The sequence below is a fragment of the Protopterus annectens genome, chromosome 7.part1 (genome assembly GCF_019279795.1).
Source record: "Protopterus annectens isolate FY-2018-M chromosome 7.part1, PAN1.0, whole genome shotgun sequence".
NCBI lineage: Eukaryota > Metazoa > Chordata > Ceratodontiformes > Protopteridae > Protopterus > Protopterus annectens.
The window spans coordinates 82505561-82514106 of NC_056740.1; positions in this window are offsets into that span (position 1 = coordinate 82505561).

The following is an 8546-nucleotide window of genomic DNA, read 5'->3' on the forward strand; positions in this document are numbered from 1 at the left end:
AGTAACTGTCCATTATTAGTACAGGGGCAGTCCTGCAGTAACTGTCCATTATTAGTACAGGGGCAGTCCTGCAGTAACTGTCCATTAGTAGTACAGGGGCAGTCCTGCAGTAACTGTCCATTAGTAGTACTGGGACAGTCCTGCAGTAACTGTCTATTAGTAATACAGGGGAAGTCCTGCCGTAACTGTCCATTAGTAATACAGGGGAAGTCCTGCAGTAACTGTCCATTATTAGTACAGGGGAAGTCCTGCAGTAACTGTCCATTATTAGTACAGGGGCAGTCCTGCAGTAACTGTCCATTAGTAGTACAGGGGCAGTCCTGCAGTAACTGTCCATTATTAGTGCAGGGGCAGTCCTGCAGTAACTGTCCATTAGTAGTACAGGGGCAGTCCTGCAGTAACTGTCCATTAGTAGTACTGGGGCAGTCCTGCAGTAACTGTCTATTAGTAGTACAGGGGCAGTCCTGCAGTAACTGTCCATTAGTAGTACAGGGGCAGTCCTGCAGTAACTGTCCATTAGTAGTACAGGGGCAGTCCTGCAGTAACTGTCCATTATTAGTACAGGGGCAGTCCTGCAGTAACTGTCCATTAGTAGTACAGGGGCAGTCCTGCAGTAACTGTCCATTAGTAGTACAGGGGCAGTCCTGCAGTAACTGTCTATTAGTAATACAGGGGAAGTCCTGCAGTAACTGTCCATTAGTAGTACAGGGGAAGTCCTACAGTAACTGTCCATTATTAGTACAGGGGCAGTCCTGCAGTAACTGTCCATTAGTAGTACAGGGGCAGTCCTGCAGTAACTGTCCATTAGTAGTACAGGGGCAGTCCTGCAGTAACTGTCCATTATTAGTACAGGGGCAGTCCTGCAGTAACTATCCATTAGTAGTACTGGGGCAGTCCTGCAGTAACTGTCCATTAGTAGTACTGGGGCAGTCCTGCAGTAACTGTCTATTAGTAATACAGGGGAAGTCCTGCAGTAACTGTCCATTAGTAGTACAGGGGCAGTCCTGCAGTAACTGTCTATTAGTAATACAGGGGAAGTCCTGCAGTAACTGTCCATTATTAGTGCAGGGGCAGTCCTGCAGTAACTGTCTATTAGTAATACAGGGGAAGTCCTGCAGTAACTGTCCATTAGTGGTACAGGGGCAGTCCTGCAGTAACTGTCCATTAGTAGTACTGGGGCAGTCCTGCAGTAACTGTCCATTAGTAGTACAGGGGCAGTCCTGCAGTAACTGTCCATTAGTAGTACAGGGGCAGTCCTGCAGTAACTGTCTATTAGTAATACAGGGGAAGTCCTGCAGTAACTGTCCATTAGTAGTACAGGGGCAGTCCTGCAGTAACTGTCCATTAGTAGTACAGGGGCAGTCCTGCAGTAACTGTCCATTAGTAGTACAGGGGAAGTCCTGCAGTAACTGTCCATTATTAGTACAGGGGCAGTCCTGCAGTAACTGTCCATTAGTAGTACAGGGGCAGTCCTGCAGTAACTGTCCATTAGTAGTACAGGGGCAGTCCTACAGTAACTGTCCATTAGTAGTACAGGGGAAGTCCTGCAGTAATTGTCTTTTATTAGTACAGGGGCAGTCCTGCAGTAACTGTCCATTATTAGTACAGGGGCAGTCCTGCAGTAACTGTCCATTAGTAGTACAGGGGCAGTCCTGCAGTAACTGTCCATTAGTAGTACAGGGGCAGTCCTGCAGTAACTGTCCATTAGTAGTACTGGGGCAGTCCTGCAGTAACTGTCCATTAGTAGTACTGGGGCAGTCCTGCAGTAACTGTCCATTAGTAGTACAGGGGCAGTCCTGCAGTAACTGTCCATTATTAGTACAGGGGCAGTCCTGCAGTAACTGTCCATTAGTAGTACAGGGGCAGTCCTGCAGTAAATTTTCTGTCTTCCATCCATAGATCCAAGTTGTGTTTGAATATGTGCCAGGGTAGCCCACAGCCGTCCCGAATACCAGAGGCTTTGTATTTCTGCGTTGGTTACTGTCGCTTCATAACTGACGTCAGGTCATCAGTAGTATAAAGTAAGGCATCCGATGTCATTGCATCAGTGTTTCTTGCCATGGAGCCTGAAGCAGAAGCAGTTTGCAGGAGTGCCAGTTGGCCGCTACCTGAGTTTCATCTACCGAACTGAAGCTGAAGGCTTCTAAAGCTAAGTACCCCATTGGGGATCCTTTTTTCTTGCACTAACCAATGTCAGAAAAAGTTAACAATTGTCTCACCTGTGGAAAGCAAATACCACTCTGAAACGTTCATTCTTACTTCATCACTTGTTTAGGCCCAGACCATGACGTCCCTCAGGCCCTTATTGTAGCTGGATATTTTTGCTTACAGTCCTTGAACTCCAATATGGCTTTGGTAACCCATCCAACAGCAGATCTTCTGAAAAAAAATATAAAAATAAAGAAAGAGACAGACCGCACAGGTCCAAACGTACTGATGACGCTCCCTTTAAACTTGTTGTCAGTTTTCTGGTCCTCAGTGAGGCATTTTCGCAGCCCCTGATGCCCAAATCTGTGTATTCGCAGGCCGCTATCAAGACCCTTTCGGAGTCCAGTATGCCGCAAAACTCTTCTTCGACTAAGGATCCTGTGGTCGTCTCTACCTTGGATGGGTCCGGAGCCACTGAGGAGGCACTGGCTTCTGAGGAAGTCCTTTGCACTACCGATTCTCGACACAAATCGACATCTTCTTTCGTGACTACCATTCTTTCGAAAATGACCAAGTTTCTTAGGCCCAGGGTATGAACCACAACCAAGAAGCCAACTCAAGCACCTGCTTCCTTGCCTCAGAATCAAATGCTTAAAATAGTGGAAGATCTTATCATTGCTGATCAGGGGAAGCCAAGCTACCCCCTCCAAAAGGAAAAGAGATCTGTCCCCTGTAGTTTTGTTTGAACAAGAGTCAGATGACTCTGATGCATCTGAATATGAAGACATGCAGCCCCTCTCTACTTATGAGGATTTTGATGCAGAGGATTTAATTTCTTCAGTCTCTCCTCCAGAGGATTTTTTCTTTGGGGAACCCTTCATACCTTAAGGGAGCATTTCCAATGGGAGAGTCAGGACTACCCTCAGTCTAAAAAGAGACTCAGGGAATTCTTAAATCTTCCACAGCAGAAACCCTTGGCCATCCCCCAGTCCTGTTTGTTGTGGAGGATGTTTTTCTAGAAACCAGTTTGACTCCTGACACCCTCCCTCCTGCACCCAGAAAACCAGACAAGTACTACAGAGTCCCTGACTCACATACATTTCTTTTAAAAATCCTACTGCTAACCCTGATGTAATTTCTCAAGGGCCTAAAGGAATTAAAGCAACCTCTGCTAAGAATCCCACCCCTAAATTGTTGGATGCCCCCTTGCACAACGACAACTTATTTGGCACTAAGGCAGAAGAGGTCTTAAAAAGATGGAAGAAAAAGCAAAATCTATGCAGACAGTTAAGGATTTCTTACAGGTCCAGCCACCTAGGTTCAGCAGGTATTATCCCACCAAGCACTGGTCCTTTCCTGCTCCCACCAGGCCAGTTCAGGCCAGACCCCAGAGAACAAGACCCCCCCCCCTCAGACAGCAGCCACAGGGAATGCAGAGATCTAAGTAGTGCACTACCGCCACTTCAAAACCAGGGAGTTCTAAGCCACCACCTTATGGTAAAAATTCACATTGACTCACCTCTCCCACCCCCTCCCTCTGCCCACCTTCACTTACCCCAGGAGGAAAACTCTCCTTTCACGCAAGCACCTGGGCCACCATTACAAACAATCACTGGGCTCTCAATATAGTGTCCCAGAGATACAAATTTTCTTTCCACACCCTTCCAACTCCAAAAGGGTTCCCAGGTCTACCTCCAAACCAGTGGGCAGATGTGCAAAAGCAAGTCCTTTCCCTGCTCTCTATGAGGGCAGTAGAGCATGTTCCTGCAGAAGAGAAAGGCCAAGGTTTCTACTCCAGACTTTTTTTGGTACCCAGAAAAGAGCACCTGGTGCCCCATCCTTGATCTATCCATTGTAAACACCTTCCTAGTGATCCCAAAATTCAAAATGCTCACCCGCCTGCAGCTGCTACCTATGCTTTTCAAGGATGCTTGGCTAGCCACTCTAGACCTAAAAGAGGCCTACCTCCACATTGCTATCAGGGAATCATGCAGGAAATATCTCTGTTTCAGTGCCAGATCTCAGTACTTTCAGTTCTCTGCACTTCTCTTTGGCTTATCTACTGCTCCCAGAGTTTTCACAAAATGTCTGGCTCTGGCCATTGCCTTTTGCAGACAAAGGAATATCCAGATTTACCCATACTTAGACGACTGCCTAATTCAGACAGATAGCCAGGAAATGCTGCTCAAGCACCTGGCCTTTGTAAAGTTCCTACTAACCTCCATAGGGTACACAATCAATGAAAATAAATCCAAACAGGTACCCACCTAAAGGATTATATTCCTGGGAGCCAGCCTGGACATAGGATCCCAGATGGCATTCCTGCACCAGAAAAGCAAACTTTCCTGACACCCTACTTCTCTCAACTAGCCACCAGACCCCAGCTATCTGCAAGGAAAATCCTGCAAGCTCTGGAGTTCATGGAATTTTGCATTCTACTTATTCCATATGACAGACTGCATATGAGGAAACTTCAATGGTACCTAAAAGCCTTTGGTGTCAACACTCTTAAGACCTGGAGACTCTCATACCTATAATACCTTGCCTCAGAAAAGATTTTCTTTGGTGGGCAACAGCATGCTCCCACAACAAGGGACTACCTTTCTCACCACCCCCAGCCACCCAGACCCTCACCACAGATGCATCAGACTATGCCTAAGGTGCACACCTGGATAGCAGGTGCATACAAGGCCAATGGACCCCACATCAAAATCTGCACACCAACCAAAAAGAGATGATGGCTGTCCAGCACACCTTGATAGCTTTCAAGCCCCTTCTCTCCCCCAGGGGCTCTCCTGTTCAAAACAAACAACACCACTGTGATGTGGTATATCAGCAAGCAGTGGGGGACTCTCATACCCTCTATGCAGGCTGGCCATGACCCTTTGGCACACAGCCTCTGCCATGCAACTAAACCTGTCAGCACAATTCCTACCAGGTTCTATCAACTCTCTGGCAGACCACTTAAGCAGAAATCTTCTGGACCTACATGAGTGGTAGCTCAGCAGAAGAACCTTCACCCTAATAACTCAGAAATTGGGCACCTCGAAGGTTGATCTCTTTGCCTACCACACCAACCATCAGCTCAGCAAGTTCAGCACCAGGAAGCATCACTGCAGGGCTTAGAAAGTGGATGCCCTGTCCTTTCCCTGGGTCAATCTATCAGTCTATGCCTTTCCTCCACTACCTCTCATCCCCAGGGTACTGCTCAAAATAAAGGAAGAAAAACAAAGGACAATTCTTATAGCTCCAGACTGGTCTCACCAGAACTGGTACCCCTTGTTGTGCAGCCTGTCCCCACTGACACCATGGCATCTTCCTCAGATTCCAAACCTCCTGACCCAGAGGGAAGGGGAATTCATGCATCCCCATTGGCAGACACTCAGTTTGGCAGCTTGGCTTATTCCCTAACCCCCGATCAATATGCCAACCTCAGTAAACAGGTTCTAGATGCTATACATGAGGCCAGATGCCCTAGCACTAGAAAATCTCATGCTGACAAATGGAAAAGGTTCTGTACCTGGATTCAGGCTAAGGGAGCCAATGTGGCACAGCCCTTCCTCCCTCCTTCTCATCCTGGATTACTTAGCTGACTTGCTACACAAGGGCCTCTCTTTTTCCTCTATTAAAATTCATGCCTCTGCGATCTCTGTTCCTTTTCCCACTGAACAGCCCCTTTTCCCACACCCTTTGATCAAAGAGGGGCTAGCAACTTGAGGCCACCCAGAAGATCAACAACCCCAGCTTGGGACCTTAACTTTTTGTTGGAAAAGCTCACCCTGCCCCCCTTCAAACCAGTCTCTTGGGCAGAGCTAAGATTTCTCTCCTGGAAGACAGCTTTCCTTCTGGCCATCACTTCAGCTAGAAGGGTCTCCAAGCTGCAAGCACTCATGGCTGTAGAACCCTTCATCATCTTCCATGCTGACAGGGTATCCCTCAGGATTAACCCATCCTTCATGCCCAAGATGATGTCCAGTGTCTCTCTCAACCAAGCCATTCATTTGCCCACCTTCTTTCCTAATCCCCAGAACAAGGGGGAAAGGTTCCTGCACTCTCTAGATGTGCACAGACATCTCAGATTCTATTTAGACAGGACTAAATCCTTCAGAAAGTCTGATCAATTGTTGGTTAGCTTTGCTGCAGGAGCAGAGGACAAAGCCATCTTCAAACAAACCATTTCCAAATGGATAGCACACTGCAGCCATTTTGCAACAAACAACATGGAAAGCCTTCCCCCAAGGGGGTCAGGACTCACTCCACCAGAGCAGCCTCCACCTCTGTTGCTTTCCTCAGAGGAGTCCCCACCAGGGACATACTGGAGGTTGCCACCTGGACATCTGTTCACACCTTTACCAAACATTTCCACCTGCCTATCTTCTCCAAATCCAGGGCAGGGTTTGCCTCTGCAGTCTTGCAGCGCATCCTAGCCAGCCCCTAGTTTCTTTGACTTCCTCCACCCATTTCCTCAGGTTTAGGAATCAACCCAAATGTGATGACTGCAACAGTGAAACATGAAGAACATAGTACAGCTGTGTACACTTACCATAAATGTAGATGTTCGAGTGTATTCACTTTTGCAGTCCTGGTTTCCCTCTATCCATCCCCCTCTTCTTTCTTCTCTTTCCTTACAAGGGACATATTGGTATTTACTTTCTACTGGTGGGGTTCTTCCCATCAGAACCTGGCTCCCACTTGGGGGCTCTTGACAGGTTAGGGCAAGAAAAAATGATGTAATGGTGTTGGCTGCCTTGCTTTATACTACTGACGACTTGACGTCAGTCCTGAAGTGACAGCAACTGATGCAGAAATACAAAGCCTCTGGTATTCGGGCCAGCCGAGGGCTATCCTGGCAGGGATAACCCAAATGTAATGACTGCAACAGTGAATACACTCAAACATCTACATTTATGGTAAGTGTACACAACTATATTTTTTGGTTATAGGAATAAACCATGCTGCCTTGAATTTGCATAAAAATTATTTAGTTGGTATAGATGAGCCTCCTTGGATGTTTGTGATTTGTCTTTTAGATGCTGATGAAAATTCCTTTCATAGGTAAGTACTAGGCTAGCTACCCTTGTAGACCATTTTAAACTCAGCCGATTTCCTTTGGTGAAGATCAAACCCTGTTGCTCTTGCCTGTGAGGTAAACACATTAACCATTATATCATGATGATTTTTTTTTTATGTTATCTTACCTATTGCACACTGCAAAACTTAAAGTGGTTGAAAATTATGTTGATAATTGCCAAAGCATGTCAGGAGACACATTTTTGAATTGTTGGGATAATATGTTGTAATCAGTTTATAACTCTTCATAAAATATTATGATTCAGTTTATGATTCTCGTTGAAATGTCTGTCTGATTTCCTTCTTTTCCCCTCATCTTATCTATCTTTAATTTTATTTTATTTATTTATTTATTTATTTATTTATTTAACATTTGTTGACATGTCTTTGGAATGTGGGAGGAAACGTACCCGGAGGAGGGCCACCACAACACAGAGAGAGGAGAACACAAACAGACACAGAAGGCCCTGGAGAATCGAACCAGTGAACCTCTTGCTGTGAGGCAACAACGTTAACCGCTGCACCACTGTGCTAATAAAAAAAATAAATCAATATTATAAGTATATGTCAGTATAATAACATATCATATGGATCTGAGTCCATAGTCAAAGCTGTCACTGAATACAAACATGTACTACGTAAGACAATGAGGGAAGCACAGTAACAGAAAAATGTTCTCCAGTAATTACAAAATATGTAATGCAATAGGAAAACATTTAGTCAACTAAGTGAATAGTTATGTGTGGATTATCTACTTAAAACTGATGACAAATGCATATTAATCTAACATAAACCACCAGATAGATCACAATACCTAGTCAAAACAGTCACAGAAATTAAGAAAAGTACTTCCAAAGTTAATAGCAGATCCACAGACCTAAGCAGTAGCATTTGATAGTCCAGAGCCAGATAATGCAAAAAGATATACTAAGGCAAAGATCATCTAACAATTATGGATGCATCCGGTCCTTCACTGAGAAGATGGCAAATATGAGTGTATAGTAAAAGCAGTTTAAAGAAACATGTGAATACTTAGGCTGACTCCTCACATTGTTCCTTAAATATTGACATTTGTAAACTGAAGTAAAGTTAGATCAGTAGAATAATTCTGAAAATAGCCAAGTTCTCCTGATATCTGATATGTTGAGGACATCGATGCCATGTTACAAGGGCAGTTATCACTGCTAAACTTATTCAGTCTCAGTATCTTCACTGGATTTATGGTGAGGTGTGGAAACCTGTTGTGCTCACCTTAACCACATGGGAGGACCCACCAATAACCCTGAGAACTATGGAGCTATAAGCCTAACCATCCTTATATGTTGAGC